A 20,095-nucleotide genomic window follows, 5' to 3' on the forward strand; every position below is an offset into this window, starting at 1 on the left:
ATATTTTATTTTATTTCATAACCTAATTTTGGGTTTACGGTTTTTTAAAGTTTTTTTCTCAAAACGAACAATTGTTTTTTTGAAACAATTTAAAGCGCTTTTTGTGCTTTATTTTCACTTTTTTTTCTTTATTGTTATCTATTGTTATATATAAATGTGTGTCTCTCGAGATCTTCATTTTATGAGATCATGCTCAACTTGTCGTCAAAAATAACAAAAAAAAAATGAATAAATATTATAAAAACAAGATAAGTGATTGACCTATTAGATGTTGACAGTTATAAATTTCAACATTTGTATCGAAATTTTTAAAAACAAAAGAGAGCTCAAAAAAAGGTAAAAACCGTTCCTAATGATGACATGATATAGGGTTATCGTAACATATTTTTAACAAGTTAAATGACTTCGCATTTATTATTGTGTTACACAATCTGTATTCCTAAGTTTAAGTATTATTTTTTACCGAGTACAGTTGAATAATTTTCAGTGTTTAGTAAATTAGTAGTGAGAGCAGCATGATTAAATAGTCCAGTTTCGGCATAATATTTTATTTTACTAAACAATGGTGATATAGCAGTTTAACCCCTCTCCAAAGCGGGAGAGGGGGAACACATATCCCGTCTAAGCTGACGGATTTTATTAAAGCATGATAAACAACAAAAAGCCACGCAAAAACTAGTGCTCTGCGTTTTATAGGATGATTACAAGTTGTAAAGTGGTCAGTCATTATTGCCTTTTTCTGTATTCCTACGCCTCATCAATTTATTTATTACTCAAAGCAAATCGTTTAATCTTTCCTTATAATATGGAAGTGAAAGATCTTAAAATAACTTCTCTTTTGAAGTATAAATCTAATTATTATTCATTGGCATGTTTTTAGCCTTGAAGTCTCAAAATAGAATTTCTACCCTTATCCTTTACTAAAGATATTTTATGAAAAGGAATGAAGTTTTAATGCTTTTATTAATACAAAAGTATTTAATTTTTGTAATCGTTTAATCTTTCCTTATATGGAAGTGAAAGATCTTAAAATAACTTCTCTTTTGAAGTATAAATCTAATTATTATTCATTGGCATGTTTTTAGCCTTGAAGTCCCAAAATAGAATTTCTACCCTTATCTTTTACTAAAGATATTTTATGAAAAGGAATGAAGTTTTAATGCTGTTATTAATACAAATGTATTTAATTTTTGTATTACATATATATATATATATATATATATATATATATATATATTATAAACGAAATTATCTTTTTGTCATCGTGTTTAAAGAGAAACATGACAACGATGAATGAGAAACAATTCCGTAGAGCGAAGCGAAAAGAAGATCTTTTAAATAATTGTATGTGGAGAAGTTGAGAGATGACTTGATATACTTTTTGTGGTTTAATTTAGAAACAATCTTGCAAGAATATGTTTGATAGTTACCTCTCTACAAAATAAACATTTACAATGAAATAACGTATCTTAATAGGTCACGATTGTATAATTAAATAATTTTATCAGCATCATGAAGTAAAATGTATTTATGGAATAGCTGGAAATTAACCTAATTGAAAGTTATTCCTTTTTTTATTTTTGCACAGTGACGGTAATATAAGTGGCGCAACTTTTGGCTAAAATATTATCCACGGTTGAATAAGGAGAAGTTACGATCTTCATGTGTTTTATTGTTATTTTTAATAAAATGATTAACCAAGTTATGAAATATTTTCGCATAATAGTACATTAATAATCATTAACTGTAAGATGGTTTCAGGATAAATGTATAATTTGTAATTAAATTTCAGAACATTGTGCTTTAATTATTTTGAAATATAAAAATGTTTTAAATCGAAGATAAGTAAAAAATGTACAAGTAGTATGAAGGAATAAAAAAAAATTCGATATTATATTCGATAATATGTTAAAGAAAAAAAACTGTTAAATTTGACGGGGAAAATGCCATGCGAGCCGTAAGAAGCAAAATTTAAAATTTGCTTTTATTGAATAATTAGAAATAAAACGAAATGAAATGTATTCTTTTTTACAAAAGTATCCTAGTTGTAATATAAGCTGTGAGTTAATAGAATTAACTATTAGTTAAGCTATTACACTCCGTTTAATTAACTGCCTGTTTTCAAGATCAAATTTTGTTTAGAAAAAAATATGATCCGCATTTATATGTTATATTGTGTTATTCTTAATAAAATTATCACTCAAATAATATAAAGTTTTCGCATAATAGTACAATAATATTCATTAGCAAGAAGAGAGGTGAATTATCTAATACTTAACTGAAATTCAAAATGCTGCGTGCTATTTATTTTCTAAATAAGGGAACATAATACGTAAAAACGGGTTTTTAAAATAGGTGAGTACAAGGTGAAGTATATGATACTTAACTAAAATGGAAAATGTTGTGTTCGGGTTTTTTTAAGAATAATATGCATATAAATACTTTGAATTGTATGCGTTTTAATTCATCACATTAATAAGACAAGTAAATAAGAAATGTAGCGATTTTAAACTATTTTAAGAATATCGCATTGTTTTATGGTTTTTATTGCTCTAAAAATAAAAGAATTTTTATGAGGAACCCCAATCACGAAACTAATTTTTTTTCTCTGTATTTAAATTTCTTATGTTTATTAAATTTTTAAAAAAATTGAGTCGAAACTATTAATTATTCTGAAATATTTTTGCCGTATTACATAAATTTATGAAATTTTATGAAGAAAAATATGAAGGTTAACTAAAATAGATGAATGTGGAAAGTTGAGAATTTTATTTTGGATACGTATTTTTCATTAAATATTTTTCTTTTATCAATTTAAAAATAAATAATTAACATTGTCACGCTTCCAAACATTTTAACACTGGTAATTGTATTACGTTATGAAGATGTGTGTAGAGTGATTAAAAAAACATTGTTAATTGTCCAAATATTTTTAAATTGTTAACTTTATATTACTTTAAAAAGAGTGATATGTAAAAACATCGTTGCATTTCAATCATGTTAATTATTTCACAATTATAAAAGAGTTTACAAAGTAATAAATAGTCATTTTAGTAGGTAAAATTGCCTTAAAATTGTTGATTTTTGAGTATCAGATAAACTCTACTAAATAATATACAGACTTTCTAAAGGCCATATCACACTTAAGGAAATTCGTCCAACTCAACCTCAACTTTCTGTTCAACTACTACCTGAAACAGTTGAACTATGGTTGCCATGCGGTTGAAAAGAGTTGATCATTGATAAACGAGTGATTTCTTTCTTTTTAGGCGATTTAGCGCTTTATACATAGACGGATAAAAATTTTCATCGAAAGACTCAGCGCGTGTGGTAATTAAATTTAATTTAATCGACGGCAATGGATCCTTCCTCAGCAATTTCAAGTTTAATCATTTACAGTTTGGTAAAGAAAAAAAAAAGATAAGAGAAGGACACTTTGGAGTAAAGCATGACGCTTACGAAGACAGAGATTAGGCTGTTAGGAAAATTTATTGAGAGAACTGTTTGTTTTCATTTGTGCAATCTTTGACATAGAAGTTAAAAATATATAATTAGTTTTAATATTGGAAAAGTAAATTAGGAAAAAAAAATCACCATTTTGTTATAAATATATTCGTTGCATGCTGTATTAATTTCACTTATTATCATAAATTAAACACATAAGTAGCAATGGATTTTTATCTTTAGTTAATAAATATATTTTTAGATGATTCTTTACCTTTAGTCATATAGTACTTATTTTAAATTATTCAAATAAATTACCTTTAAGTTTTTCATATATTTAATAACATAATATAGCTTTTTGCAACTTACATTTACTATGTATATTTTACAACGGAGAAAACAAAATCTAATATAAGAGTAAAAATAAACAGTTATAACAAAATTTAGGAGTTTGATAATTTTTTGCACCAAATTAATGCAATTAATTTTTTTAATGTTGACTTTAAGTTCTTGAAAAATTATTAAAATAGTTTTTTAAGAGTTCGATAAGTATTATTATATATGTTTAGTGAAATACTTTAATTTGAAAAAAATTGTGCTATTTGTAAGTTTATGTGAAACTGAATTTTAAAAAAAAGAAAGCTATTAAACGGCACTATTTTGTTAAAGGTTCAACATGAATAAACACAAACTATTCAAAAATTAGGAAAAACAAGAACTGATAAAAGTGAACAATTTATTCCAAAAGCAGTTTCGAATAATTTTTTATGAGCTCTTAAATGATATTTCCTGTGGTGGCGGGATGTTACATTCCAAATGTTCTCTTTTTTCTTCAAGAGTTCAATAAATGTGCTCTCCATTTCGATGCTCCATTTAAAAGTTTCTCCAATGGGAGCTTGTTCAAAATTTTGACTCATCTTTGCTGCAATACAAGTAAAAAAATTTATTAAGAAAGGTGAAGCAAATGTATTTAAGGCAACAGACAATAAGGAACAGTCATTAAAAATTACCAACCAATTAATTCTGTCAGCATATTTTTATGGTATGAGTAAGTTTTTTATTATCAGTAAAAACTGAAATAAATTTTTAATGGTTTTCCATGTTTTTATAATAAGATTAATAGAAAGTGAAATTAAAATTATGTATAATTACAAGGAGTATCAGTTACTTGTCCCATTTTTTCAAATATTTAACCTTAAGAAGAAGACTTCTTTTTTAGATAAATAATTTTAACTTTATCTTTAATTTCAAAAAATAAATTAATCTATTAAATTATGAAAAAAGCAGATATAAAAAGTACCTACATATTAGTATATTTAAAGTTAAACGTGTGTTAATACTTTTTTATTAAAAAAATTACATTGAAAAAACCTGTTAGGTGCTTTAACGGGTAAAAAAATATTTTCAACTTCCTTCATAATTTATTCAAAACCTGCTTATTAATAATATAAAGAATGCAACTGCATTTGAAAAATTGATCCGTACAGTCTATGTTATTTAAATTTCCATCTAATCTAATTTCATTAAATATTACTTTTGAAAAAACCCTCTTTAAGTTTTTAATAGTAATACAAAATTACAGATACAAGTTTCCTCAACTTTATAAATATTAAAAACTTAATCATATAAAGCATGCAGATCTATTTGACAAACTTATGCTACACAATAAATTACATAAGATTAAATGTGAATCAATAAGTTTTAATAAAAACATTTTTTTTTAAATAAAACCCACTTAGCGTCCCAAGTGGGTTTTTTCAAGGTGGGCCCACTTGTCAATAGAAAGTGCAAAGTAATTGGAAAAAAACAAATTTTTATTCCGCGAATACTGACAAATATCAGGACTAAAGAGAATAGAAGGGCTGGTTCACTCCTTTGAAGTAGCTCTCGCCGCGCCAATCCTGCGATTTTCTCTAGTGACGTCACTTTGGCGCAAAGCTCGCACTTTTACTTCAAGAACGGAGCGTTCGGTTTTACTAGTTCTAACTAATATTGGAGCATTTCTTTTTGTGAGATATTCTAAGACATTTGTTATTTTCTATAATGACTTTCCTCAGTTTTTGCAGTGAATTTACAAGAATTGAAAACTATTATCGAAATGCCAGTTTGCGCGATTGCAACTTGAAAAAATTCTGATAGAAAAACAAAAGAAAAAAATATAATTTTCCGGGTGTTCCCTAAAGTAAATGAACAGCTATGTAAGGAATGGATTCCGAAATGACACAGTTAATATAAAACAGCAATACGTTTATTCTGTCGTTAAGAACTTTTATAAAAATTCATTATCTAAATAGAAACCGCCTCGTTACTTCAAAAAGAAAGGCAGGTGAAAAAAATTAAAAAATGGATAAAGTCAAAGAAAATTAAAATGTACTTAAAAAGTATAAATAAAACATATAGTATATAGTTAGAATTCTCCTAATTTCATAACATATTTCTTAATGTAGTTATTCTAAATATTTATGATTTTTTTTTAAAAATTATATTCTCTTAAATTTAAATATCTATAAATTATATCATCGTAAATTTAAATATCTATAAGCAATTGTAAAATTTCTAATGTCATTATGAACCTAAATTATTATTTTGTTTCAGTAATTAGCGTTTAAGGTTGATGTTTCCTAATGATTAAGTATGAACAAATTGCTATTAACGGCATATTTTAAAACCAGGGATTCAAAATTTAACTCAACTTATTGATATACTAGTAAAACATTTTTATAAGTTTAAAATGGTATTTTTTTTAGTATAATGGCCAAGAAAGTTTTTTTGAACTATGTTTATGAACTGAAATAATGCATTAATTACGTAAAGTTTGAAGGCTAATAACCAGAAAAAGTCTAACTTATTTTTACAAAGAGAAAGATGCAAAGTTATCATAATATCTTTGCGATCTCCGAGTTCTGTAGACACAGTGACGTCATGAAGAGGGAAATCGTAGCTTCAGCTCTAAGAGCGGAGTGAACTAGCCCTTCTATTCTCTTTAGCCCTGGACAAATATACAGTTTAAAAATAAAATAATACAAAGAAATTAATTCTGTCAGCATATTGTTTAGGTATGAGTAAGTTTACTTTTTATAACGCAATTTTTTTCTTTGTAAAAAAATATTCAAAATCACTGAATTCAGTACCAACTCTAGAATAATTGCTGGTATAATCTTATCGGAACTATAGAAAGAGCAAAGTAATTGTAAAAAAAAAAAACTATATTTGAATTCGGCGAATACTAATAAATATACAGTTACGTACGAAAAAGATTAAATGCAATTCATAAAATTTGTTTATCATTTAAAGTAATGTCAAAATATAAAACAAAACTACTTTTATGTACTTGCAAAATTTACTTCAGATTGGCGAATTTGGCGTAAAAAATCATACTTTTAATTCACGGTTAAAAACATAACACATTTATAACATAAACTTCTTTAATGGATAGAAACATATTTATACTTCTTATAAAATAACTTTAAAATCAATACTCAATTCAAAACTCACCTGAATTAATATATAACAAATTAGATTCGCTGCTTTTTCACATAAACTTTGCCGCCATATTGTTTTGACTTGTGCTATCCCATAATCCCATGCGGTTGCTGCCACCTGATTGGTTGAATTGTGAAGTTGAATCAACTCTTTCGAAGAGATCTGAAAGAGTTGAACAGCAGTTGATCCAACTCGGATAAGTATAGCACACCTATGTTTTCGGACGGAGTTGTCTTCGGAGTTGAAGTTGAGGTTGAGTTGAAGGTTGAGTTGGACGAATTTCCTTAAGTGTGATATGGCCTTAGATACCAAAACTTTTAATTGTGTTTACAGTACAGTACACTTATAAAAACATTTGCAAAATTTTACATAAACATTATACACCTACAGATCCAAATATTTTTAAATTTTAAATTATATTATGCTATAAAAATTACTGCAAAATGATAAGCAAACATTGGTATAGATCCAAACATTTTTAAATTGCTAACAATATAACACATTAAAAAATCTTTAAAATATGAAAAAAAAAAACGATATATATCCATTTCGCTGATGCAGATAAATTCAGTTTTAAATTATTTATTTATTTTAATTTTTAAATTTTTTTATTCTTTTTAATAAAGACTAAAAAAAGTTTAAAAAAAGTCGACTTCATCGCCTGCACCATCAAAAAGAATAAGTACCCAATAAGCAATATTCTAATATTTTTAAATTGTTGATTTTATTGCTCTCTGAAAATGTCTAACAAAAATTGAACAATCATTATTATAAATCCAAACTCTCTTGAATTATTAATTTAAACGTTTTATTAAAATCTCTGCAACAAACACATTTAAAAATGTCTGAAATAGCGTCATTAAAAGTCGTAAACTCGCTTTGCGAGTTCACGAACTTTATACACTCTATTACAAAAAAAAATCGACGCACCAAGAAGCAATCATCCGATTGCTTTGAAATTTCGTATGCATGAATGTTTTGAACAGATATGGCTGGAATGATGCCGACTGGGGACGTATAGTCTTTAGCGACGAATCCCGCTTCCAACTGTGTCCTGACGATCATCGAAGACGTGTTTGGAGACGCACAGGGCAGAGGGGGGATCCTGCCTTCACTATTGCACGCCACACCGGCCCTCAACAAGGCATTATGATCTGGGGTGCCATTTCCTTTGACAGCCGGATCCCTTTGGTCGTCATTAGAGGTACACTTACTGCACAGCGGTACGTCGACGACACCTTAAGACCTGTTTTGCTACCATCCCTTTTGCAGCGCCCTGGGCTGGTTTTTCAGCAGGACAATGCCAGACCACATACGGCACGTGTTGCTATGAACTGTCTGCAAGCTTGTCAAACTCTTCCTTGGCCTGCCAGATCACCAGATCTCTGTCCCATCGAGCATGTCTGGGATATGATGGGAAGGCGATTGCATCTGGCACGGAATGTTGATGATCTAGTTCGACAATTGGATCGAATTTGGCAGGAAATACCGCAAGAGAACTTTATCGGTCTATGCAGCTTGTGGCAGCTTGTATCCAGGCTAGAGGCTGGTCAACACCTTATTGAACTTGTTTCTGTAACTCTGCAATAAATTATTCAATTGTTCTGAAATTTTAATCATTTACTATTCTGTACATTGTCTTCCTATCCACCAATTTTCGTTTCAATCAGACAACTCCTTATTGGTGCGTCGATTTTTTTGTTATAGAGTGTACATCCCCACCATTCTGGATGTCCGAAAGACCCAGGCCCCTCAGACACGGAAACCACACAGCCGTCACCCAGACAAAGAATATATAATGTTATATATACTTATATATTCTTTGAACCAGAAGACGCATGTACTGTTCCGCGCACCTTGTGCCTAATCCTAAAACTCCACAGACCCACTAAGCTCGTCTGTCAGAGCTTGCTGAAAGGGAAAAGTTAGTGCATGGAAAAACCAAATACATTGAGATAAATTACTATTATTAAGAAATTAAGTTACAGATCAATATTTAAAAGCAGCATCACTAGGATAACCAAAATTAAAAATTTCAAATGGGTTAAAAATTTTACTGTAAAAATTACAGATCAGTTTTTTTTCAAAAAATTTTTATGGAAAAATTTATTTTGCTGTGAAAAGTTCTGGCCTAGTGAGTGCCGCTGCTTTTTACCGTGATTTTCCAGAAATTGTTTTACAGTGTAGTTATAATTCCAAACTCTTTTTATTTGTTAGTTACATTACATTTTAAGATTGCCTGCTAAACATTTACTTTTTCAGTTGTAATCGTCTCAAACCTTTCACTTAAAATATATATTTATACAGTAATTGACTTGGATAGAGTTCAAATCATTACTCATCGATAGAAAAGAAAAATGCAACACATTTTACGTTGTTCGACACATGTCTGTTCAAACTATTTCGGGAAACGCATATGGTGCTGTCAACGACACAAGATTAAGTCTAATAGATGGTTCTGTTTTGACTATCTTTCACTTAATACTTAAATACCTTTTTTTTTTTACTAATCTCTTTCATCTGTTTCATTGAAGGATAGCAATCGACTCCATAATAACATACCTACGATCATAGTTAGTTGAAGATGAAGACATCTCTTCATAAAGATAATTTATTGTAATACTATTTTCTGCACTTGTAACCGCATGGTGCACAAAATAAAAACACGGAGCATTCTGAATATTTTTAATTTCATGATCAGATTTTTATGTACTCATGACTCATTCTTAATGGTTTGAGAATCTCACTTCAAATATCATAATTAATAAGTGCAGACGATATTTTATGTTACGATATTTTGAATTAAAATAGTCGTATATATAAAATTTGATAACTCAGAAACTATTCAACCCAGTGATCTCAAATGTTTCACTTTGTCATTTAAATGTACATAAAACTATACAAAAAAAACCTTAAAAACCAAGCAAGGAATTTTTTTTTGTTGTCTTTACAGTTTAAAAATTATAGCTAATACCGCAATAATTTGTATAGACGATATGAGACAGTATACGAAATAATCTAAAGGGTTTTTATTAAATAAGAAGAAAATTTTTAAATATTAAAACAAAATTATCTTATTGTTGCGTAGTTGACCAATCGTATAAATAAGTGCTTGTAAAAAAAGATTACGTAATCAAAAGAACTAGGTACCCTTTATTAAATTTTAAAGGGTGCATATAGAAAGGGGTGCAAATTTATAAAAAATTAGATAAAAATTGAATTATTAAGAAAGAAAGTGAGACGTTATGTTTTCTTTGAAGATAAACATCTCTAACCATCAACAATCTTCTATTTTTATTCTTTTTTTATCGTTAACACTCTTTACTTCAACAATCTTTTTCATCCCTTTACTTTCTCCCTTTTTTACTCCAGACATATTTTTTTTTTCTCACTCTCCTTTAAAAACCCTCAAAAGTTAAAAGGTTAAGAGTAAGAATCCAATCAAATGCTAAAATAATTTTCAAAAAAGTGTAAAACTATGGCTATTAAATACATCTGCCCAAAAGTTACCCCACAATTGAGACTTTTCTCACAGTCGGGAAATATTAAAGGGGTTTGAAAATCTTCATGATTTACTAAGAAAAATTATTTATGTTCGCTAGTAAATCTTGATTGAATCTTTGATGCTCATCAAATTTGACTCGAAATAAATATTTAATTTAAAGAACGTTCGCACAAGCGTAATTTTTTATAATACGTTAAATAAATAGTTCCTAGAAAACAACTGTTCCACGCTAAGAAACAACAATTGTTGCGAAGTAAACATCAGGGTTGGTGAGCTCTAGTCTTAATAACTTTAAAGAGAAAAGAATTTAAGATTGTAACATAATAGTAGAGCAGAAGAACACAAATATATAATTTTAGTTAAACATTTCATGTTCTATAAATAAGCTCACATTTGTTTCCAAAAATATTATGATATATTTGAATAAAGAAATGTTTATCATTTAAAAAGTAAAATTTTACGTTTATTACAACTCGAAACGTCAGCAAAAAATATTTTTTGGCAAATGATGAACGAGCGACGAGTAAAATCACGTTGTTTGTCTGTTTATCTTAATCCTAACAAAAAAACAATTTACTGAATGGGAAGTTGAGTTTAAAAAGAAATCAATTAAATGAACAAAGGAAACGCTTTCGTTTCATTTCCTTTGCATGAAGTAAAAAAGAACAAAACTAAACTGATAAACTGATCACAACCTCTAAACACGAACAATTGAAGCGTTATTTTTTTTTCAGGACGAAATATATGGATTCATATTTATTGTTATCAATTTAAGGACAAAAAAACAATTATTATAAATTGATTTTCAGTTAGTAAATCACGACATCATTTGATTTCTTTTATATTATAAATATCTTTCATTTCTTAAGACTTTTATGCACTTTATGATCATTTGTTTGTGCCACTCAAAGCACTAAACAGTATTTGTTAGTAATAAATAAAAGCATAAAGAATTGTTTTCCTTTTTTCAAATAAACTTTTATGTTATTTTAATGTTAGTTATTGTAGAATTTATTACATACAAGGGGGCTAAGCCCCCTGTTCGCTGACGATCACCAACCCCGATGATTTACTATTTCTTGGCATAAAACAGTTGAAATTATTTAACTAAAAATATATATGTACTAAAAAGAACACTTGTACCGTCACTTTTCACGTTCAAATATTTTCCATATGATTCTATTAAGATCTATAACTGAACATAAATCATTTTTGTAAATAATCATTTTTTGAAATAGCATTTGAAATTGAAAGTATATTGTTATTAACAAATTTGGTGAGTTTCGCAACTGTAATTTAATATTTTTGCTTACCAAACAGTATTTAAAATACAATTTTTGCATTCATCACTTTTTTGTGAATGAAGTTGAAAGTTAAATTCTAAATCATTCAGCGAATCTCTTTAACAGTCTGTCATAATAAAATAATAATGTAATTTGCAACAAGAAATAATAATTGTAAAATGGTTAAAAAGAACAAACACCGATTTAAATAACTTTATCTTAAAATGTAAAGTAGAATTACATTATTCTAATAATAATAAAAACAATCCTCCTGAACTCTTCATTTAGAAATCAAACAAAATCAAAAACGTTATAACAACAGTACAGGTCATTTTAACTTTTAAATTGGGGATTCAAAAATATTTGTAGGAAAACAATAACTTTATGACTTGTATCAATTTTATGCCGATGACAACCAAACCAATATGAAAATTTATGTGGAAAAACTGGATCCTACCATGTGATTTTCCAGCCAATAAAAATGTATTGACAACAACTGCGACACCATTAATTAGAGTTTTATATATAGTAAGAAAAGTGGTTTTTGAAGGATGGTGGTTTCAAGTTTCAGATTACTTAGGAAATTTGATAGTAGTTATTTGTTGATGTATTAGAATAGAATTTAGAAAGCTTGTATTACTTTTTCTCTCTATATTTTTTAATGATAGAATGAGTATCATTAAATATATATATATATATATATATATATATATATATATATATATATATATATATATATATATATATATATATATATATATATATATATATATATATATATATATATAAATATAATCGACTATAACGAATATATATAATATAACGAATCATGAAAATTTTTTGATATTTACATCCTACATACCGTGCAATAGTTCATTAGTCAAGTAATGTGCAATTTTTTTTTCTAATAATTAATGAATTGATATAACATTAATTGTAATTATCAAACGTTAGCTCATTGTAGGAAATAGTTATCCCTCGTCAACGAACTTTGAATTTTTGAATAAAAAATGAGCTAAAACTTGTTTTATATATATACAGTGTAGACGGATCATGGATTCCATTGCCGTTAGGTTAAGTGTGAGAGACTTTTATGGTTTTGCTTTCCATGTAATATTTGTGTAGATTTGTTCCACTCAAAAAGACGAGTTTGTATGGGAATTCCTTTTTGTTTTCTACTTCTGAGTTGAGTTAAAAATTGGTTATTGCAGATCTAACCTGCATTTGCTGTTTAAGACCCGTTCTAAAGTCAAATTGATATAATTTTAATGCTCATACACTTATAATAGTTTTTGGAAGATTTTTTAAGAAAAATACGACCCAGTTCGGACATTTTATATCCCAAAAATAACAAATGACTCGTTTCAGAAGTGACAGACATCACCATTTTATTAGCCAATATATTTTTATGTATTTATATTTGCACGTACAGTTAATTTTACAAATTTGGGACTTAAAAACAGTTTAGTGTCGAGCCCCATTATAATGAACCGTCTGTGGAATAAGATCACTTTAAAAGATGATTCACTACATCCAAAGACTTTATTAAAATATTTTTTAGCATATTGCATTGGCTGCAATAGTGTTTTTATAAAATATTAAGAAGCGAAATCTGTAGTGTTTCCTTACATCGAATTTCTTCCGATAACGAAGCTTTTAGTCTGAATGTTACATAACATTTCTTTTTTTAGTGTTGAAAGGAATTTTAAGACATTTTTCTTTTCAATTTGCTGTTAGTTTTGAAGAAAGGAGTCATTAAAAGTTGGAATTTCTGTGCCACCTAGTAGCTCTTGCCTGTTTTTCAATCGATTCATTTTAAACATTCCTTTTTTAATGGGTGGTATTTAATTTTCAATAAAAAGTCATCATTATATACTTTTGAATTTATCACATGAAAAAATGGATACTCAAGTCCCACGAAACTTCCTACGTTTTTGAAGAAACTATTTCCTGGTATATGCTCCGAGCGAGCATTTTGTCAAAATGACGAATATCACCACTTCTTCGAGGAAATGAAAGTCGTCAAAAGTAAAGAAATCTTTCATCATTCTATTTTATTTTTCGAAAAAATGACATGTGGCACTACAAGTGCCTTATGGTATCTAATGGGTGGCATTGCTGATCTCACTTTTTCTTTTATGGACACCAGATAGGTGGATAAATGTCACCCCAACAACGCAACAAAGAATCGGGATTCGAACCCATGATCTTACTAATGTGAGGCCAACTTGTTGATCACCATGCGTTGGATTATGTCGTCTGTCTCGTTTCGTTGAGTTAAAGAAACATTTTCGTCATACATTTGAGAGTTCTTCACAAATTACGAGATGAAATGATTCTCACAACTTACGAAATTCAGCTCAAGGATAACAGAATTATCAAAAGTGAGAGTTTTATTTCTAAAAGAGTAGTCTAAGTATTTTGTAACATTTACTTAAATATCCGAAAAAAGAAATTTGAGTGCACTTTAAGAAATCCAAAAATTTCTTAACTATTCACTCTAAATGTATGAAATAGCATTAGTTAAATAACAATTTCAACAGGTTTACTAAAAACATTCATCACAACCGAGTTGTTCACTACAGCGATCGGAATAATAGGCTGTATTAGTATTATCTCAATCAACTTTAGATAAGTTTTCTCACTAGATTTATACTCTTAATAAAAAAAAAAATAGAAAAAAAATGATATATTCTTGTGTGACAGGGTCATTCATTAGAAGTCAGAAGCATTTTTCTCTCACCAATACCAGTTAAGTAAGATAGAAATAAAAAAAAAAGAAATTTAGTAATCCTGTATGCACGGTCATACTCCAACGAGAGAGAATAAATTGATGTGTTAGCTGCAATACAGCGATAATAATTTCTGACAAAACTGTTGCTAGTCGAATTAATTTTCTCGAGTACCTTTATTAATGCATTTATCCGCACACAATAGGGCGTGGGCTCTGTGAATGTACAAATTGTTCTTTCTTTCGATGGAATTGGAAATAGGAGTCATAGTACGGACAGGGTGACCACCGTAAGTCTGCTTATGCAACTGTTTTTTCTTCTCATTATTATTAAATGTATTTTAAGAAAAAAACATTGACTTTAGTATTACTGTCACTTCACAAAAATTTCCATTTACTGTAAAAACTCATTCATCTGTACATGCTTGAGAAAGGATTCCATCTTTCAGAATGTATTTTGAAATTATAACATTTAGAATTATAACATATTACAACAAAGAGACATTTATATTATCTTTATTTTTAAATACTGTATTTTGTTTGCAGATGGAAAAGTGAATGCTATAACGTTATGAGACTCCATATCCTCATTAATGAGACTTTTATATCAGTATAACAGTTCAAAAAGGAATTGGTTTCTAGCTCTCTTGAATTACGTTTCTTTAATTTTTTCTATATATATATATATATATTTAAAAAAAAATCATCATAAATGTTAAGATTTAAGCAAGATTAAGTTTCTTACTTTCTCTTGTTACTTTCGTCATCAACTCAAGCACGAGCTTATGAAATAAAGTTTTCGAGATCAAGCTTCTAAATTAATTTTCCTAAAACACTGAATAAAAAAATCATTATTTAAAGAAAAAAAAGCAATCAAAATTAGCTAAAAAAGCACTTAAATGTTTGAAATAATTTTCGAAGAAAAAAAAAGAGAAAACAGCAATATAATTTCAGTTTATAAATAAAAATTGCTCTTTCAGAACATCAAATTTTTACAATAAATCATTTTCACAACAAATCTTGTTGTAAATAATTCTCAAATTAATTCTCATATGTTATTTTTATTTTTTATTCAATCGTACTCTCGACACATTTGACATTTCCAGAATTTTTTAAAAAAAAAAACAATTACTTGTGAATACATTGAAATTTCAAAAAAAGAAAATTATGGTAAATTCATAAATAAGAATAGCTCTTTCAGAAAGTAAAATTTGAAATTTGTAGTTGCATTCCTGCTATCAAGCTGCCACCTTGGTATTTTTACTACAAGTTTAATAATTCGTGAACTAATTGTCGAACACTAAATTTTTAATTTTTCCTTCGGATACCCTTTTCAGTACTTGCAACCTTCGTAATTTTAAGTCCTTTTTGTGGGGGCAAAGTTCAACATCCAAATCTTCGATTAACTCGGTGTATAAGAATTTTTAATATAGAAAGAAATATTGATAAATAGGTTAAAAATACGTTTATGGCTCAGGGGATAAAGCGTTCGCCTTCCAATGAGGTGATCGGGTTCTAATCTCAGCGATGGCTGGTCAATACGAATTCCAGCTTGCACCGACCACAGTGCTGGCGTAAAATATTTTCAGTGGTAGACGAATCATCGGTTAAAGTCCCCTTGCCATCACAGTGAGTGGTTTTCGTGGTTCTCCTCTCCATGTAACGGAAATGCGGGTTAGTTTCATCAGAAAGCCCTCGACGAAGACACATTTCTCCCAGCACTTGATCCAGGAGTTTCCTTGTCTTCCGGATTGGGTTTAAAATGACGAGTTGAGCAGGAGCAGTCGTAAACACTGGGTTTGCTGTTCAACGACGGTTATAAAAAATACGTTGATAAATTCGCCAGCAATTTGTACAACTGTAAAAATGAGGAAAAAATATTTAATTTTCAACTGCATCGTCATACATTATGTTGCTTTTAAAATTTCTAAATTTTGTTAGTGAATGATCGAGAATTTCTATTTTCTTTTATCTTTCATTCCCCTATTCATTTAACCAAATGAACGAAAATTGATTGTATTTAGAAAATAAATCTTTGTAATTAGAATATTCTTTAAAAGTACTGGGTGAAATTTCATGAGTGCAATAAATGAAAAACAAATCTAAATAAAATGTTTGCCCATTAAATTGTTAATAAGCGAAAACTTTTCAGTTATGGTTTCCAACTTATGCACTTATGATTAGACAGATAAAATAAAACAGATTATCCTGTCTAATCTGTCTGTTTTACTCCCGATATTTAACGCATCATTAACAAAAGCAGTCAATCAACCGTTTTGTCTCCATTTCAAAAAAAGGAACAGCTGTGATATCGGATTAAAAGGTCAACAAACCGTTACTTGAATAGTGGTTGACTAACTAACGGATGTGTGTCAAGTTAATAGGAGGGAAACAAATACTTCCTTTCCATTTAAGGGGCAATTAATAATGTTTGATTGTAAGAAAAAAAAATGTATACAAGTCATTCGGAAGAAAATAAAAATTTATTTTTTTTAAAAAATTTTAATCGTTGTGAAATTTTTTAGTTAATTTCACAAATGTTTATCATAATATTGAAGCCACTGATGCTTAATTAATTTTGGTACTAATTGGGTACTTACAACTCGAGAAGAAGTGAAGTGATTATGCCAAACCACGTGATTTAAATCAGATTTCGTTGGATACTTGATTCTATTAGGAGGACCGTAAGAAATACTAAACATTTGACACAACTTTATTCAGTATTACAGAAAACAAAAACTATTCATATATATAGTTTTGGAAATCAATATATTTAACTAGTTTCTTAAGCTGAAATAACTGTCTATAGCACGGCAAGCTGAATAACTGTTTTCTGTCGAATTTTTATTAGGGAAACTTTATTAAAATTACATGAGATTGATGTTTTTTTTTTAAGTCCAAAAAAAAATAAATTATTATGAATGAAACTCAGAGATAACTATAAAAGAATGCGATATATGTGTATTACTCTCATGTTGTTGCAGGCCATTTAGGCATTTGGGGTGCGATTATTCTTGTTTTTCAGAGGCTCCATCTATGGCCAATAATTTGACTTTTGACACACCCATACGTCACATCCATTTATACGGCGGATCCATTCATACATCCATTCATTCAATCACAGATCGTAATTTTGATCTTAACGATCAATATCCAGTCCAGTACCCCCAGAGGTGTAATTTGTCATGGGAACATGGAGGACTTTGTGAACCGACAGATTAAATGTGCACCAGCCACCATTTACAGCATGGGGAGTCTTCGGCCGGCAGGATTCGAACTCACATTTCCTCGAACGTGAGAAGTACCGGATATTACGACCAAATAAATAATAAATATATAGCGATGATTAATTACAAAAGAGAAAAAATTGTGATCACACATTACGATCACAGGTTACCATATTTATCAAATCATTTTTTTAACGCTTTAACATTTGTCTTTTTGTCGCCAATTGGCTGAGATTAGTTTACGATTCCAACCAATGCAGAGAAGATGCCACAAAATTCTTTTCCTTCTTCATTATTTAAGTGCTTATTAAAATTACCGGCATATGAATAGACAGTCCTTATGAATAAGTTGCTCATAAAAAGAGCATAAAAATTCGGTAAATTATAATTGTATGTATAAACAATCGAAATGAACTTTGGTGAAAATAAAAAATAAAATAAAATTAATAAGTCTCTCTCGAACTCCCGTTCGTTGGTGTCCTCCCGAACGAGGGTCCAGCGCCCTGCCAACCTGGATATCCCAGGATATTTATATTTTAATTTATAAGTCTCTGGAAACAGTATTAAGTAATTTTTTAACTTTCATCTGTTCTTGTTCTGTTAAGCCTGGTTCGAATTCGTTGTAATATTCTCTCTGCTACGTGTATGTTTAATTTAAAACTCAATTTACTTTAAGAGTCTTTGCAATTTAAATTACGGATTGTCTCGTAAAAATAACTTTATTGATTCTTATGTATTCTCTATTGTAATTGAAAGTGTTACTTAAATGTATAAAGACTTTTGTTTGCGACTAATTTACACCAAATAATGTAAAAGAACACGGGGAACTATCCTTTTAGTTTGGGAACACTATTTTCGGTGATCAGATATACAGTGAGCTAATTTTTCTTTTAGAAATGAGTATGTACAATGATATGTTTTTATAATTTAGGTTTGTAGGCTTAGCATTTTATAGAAATATAGTGGACAACAGTTGCAAACAGTGCATAATGTTTTTCATTCCAACACTACATGACTAGTTTAAACATCATTAAAAATAAAATTCCTACAGTAAATAAAATCAACTGTTAAAACTGACACGATTGTTTTAACAAATTCTGATAGATAAAATTTTTGGTAGTTTTTATTTAAAAAAAAAAAAACTTTTTATTTTTTATATAGTTCAACTAAAATCTGACTTGGATTATTCGTTTTCAGTTAAAGTTGATTGATCAATAATAAACATGTAGGAATAAAGTCGGGCATCGATGACCTCAAGTTTTAGTAGAAAGCGTGTATTTTACCCAATAAATTTAATTTCTATCCAGTCAGGTTTAAAGTTCTATTATCATCAGGTCAACCATGCGAAGTTGAAGAGATTTTTAATTGTGTTAGTTTCATAGATAACATTTTGCATGGGAGCAAGTTGCCCCCATGTTTGTAATTACTTTTTCTTTCGGTGGTTGAATTGAATCGTAACAATTAAGGAAATCAAAACATTATTTTTCTATTCAACATTGGTAAATATCTTATAAGAGATTGTTTTAAGTTAAATTACGTTTATAGTTTTATACCTATGTACTATAAAAATTAAACCTTGGTAGTTAAAATATGTTTCATTTAATATACCGTCATTTTTTAAATTTCCTTCGTTTGCCAGAAACTGCATTCGTAAATGCTAAAGAAAATTTACTTACATAAATATTATATCAACTATGAGCAGAAAAGTCAACGTCATAATTTTTTTTCATTTTAATCATTCTACATTCTAAAAGTTAACCCAAATTTCTTTAAGAAACTCGTTTTTATTCTTATTAACACAGAATAAGTTTCCTTACAGCTATATCTTGTAAAATAACTATTGAAAATTTATCCGGCGATGTAATAAATCAAAATTTTACCGGATACCCGGAACTGGCTGGGTAGCAAATATAATTTTTACCTTCACTCGAACCGGGCAGAATTTTAGGTACCGATGTATCTTATTTTAGTTTATAGCGTTGTTAAAGAATTAGAAGACAGTAAAACCAAGTAAATGAGTATTAACTTTTAAAAGTGAAATTCGTCTTTAAAATTACCTTGCACGTTTAATAGGTCATTAAAATGGACTTTTGATTGGCAACCGGTTTTGTTTAACTTCTTTTATGTATAGACGGAAGAGTAATACTTTTTCCGTCTTAATATTGAGACCCAGAAGTTGAGCCTTAACAGATCAAGTCTTAAATATGAGTAGTCAAAAATATAATTTATGCATGTTTAGGATCCGTTGTTGACGCCCAACATCTCAACTTCAACATATATGTTATAGGTCTTGGAAAGGAGATAACTCTTTCGAGTTGTCACCCAAACAATTATTGATACCCATGATTGATAAATATAAATTGTAATATCACGATGCATTGTTAAAAGAATATGCACATTTAACAATACATATTGTGACATT

The 20,095-nt window shown here is 28.7% G+C and overlaps 1 protein-coding gene and 1 long non-coding RNA gene across 3 annotated transcripts in view; one reads left to right on the forward strand and one right to left on the reverse strand.

Moving 5' to 3' along the window:
• LOC107444907 (trace amine-associated receptor 1) overlaps window positions 1–20,095 on the forward strand; it is a 60,258-nt gene that overhangs the window by 9,681 nt on the left and 30,482 nt on the right. The window contains exon 1 of one of the 2 annotated variants that reach the window (XM_071179135.2): window positions 14,612–14,736. The exons of the other annotated variant lie outside the window; for it this stretch is intronic. The gene's annotated coding sequence lies outside the window, so the exon portion shown is untranslated. Of the gene's footprint in view, window positions 1–14,611; window positions 14,737–20,095 lie in introns of those variants that run through there. 2 annotated transcript variants of the gene reach the window in all.
• On the reverse strand, window positions 4,161–7,224 carry LOC147807441 (uncharacterized). The gene is made up of 2 exons (XR_015434488.1): window positions 6,940–7,224; window positions 4,161–4,366 (listed from the first exon to the last, which is right to left on the reverse strand). It is a non-coding gene; the product is annotated as an uncharacterized LOC147807441 (long non-coding RNA).

Source organism: Parasteatoda tepidariorum, chromosome 6, assembly GCF_982258835.1.
Source record: "Parasteatoda tepidariorum strain Cologne lab strain chromosome 6, Ptep-v5.0, whole genome shotgun sequence".
Lineage (NCBI taxonomy): Eukaryota > Metazoa > Arthropoda > Arachnida > Araneae > Theridiidae > Parasteatoda > Parasteatoda tepidariorum.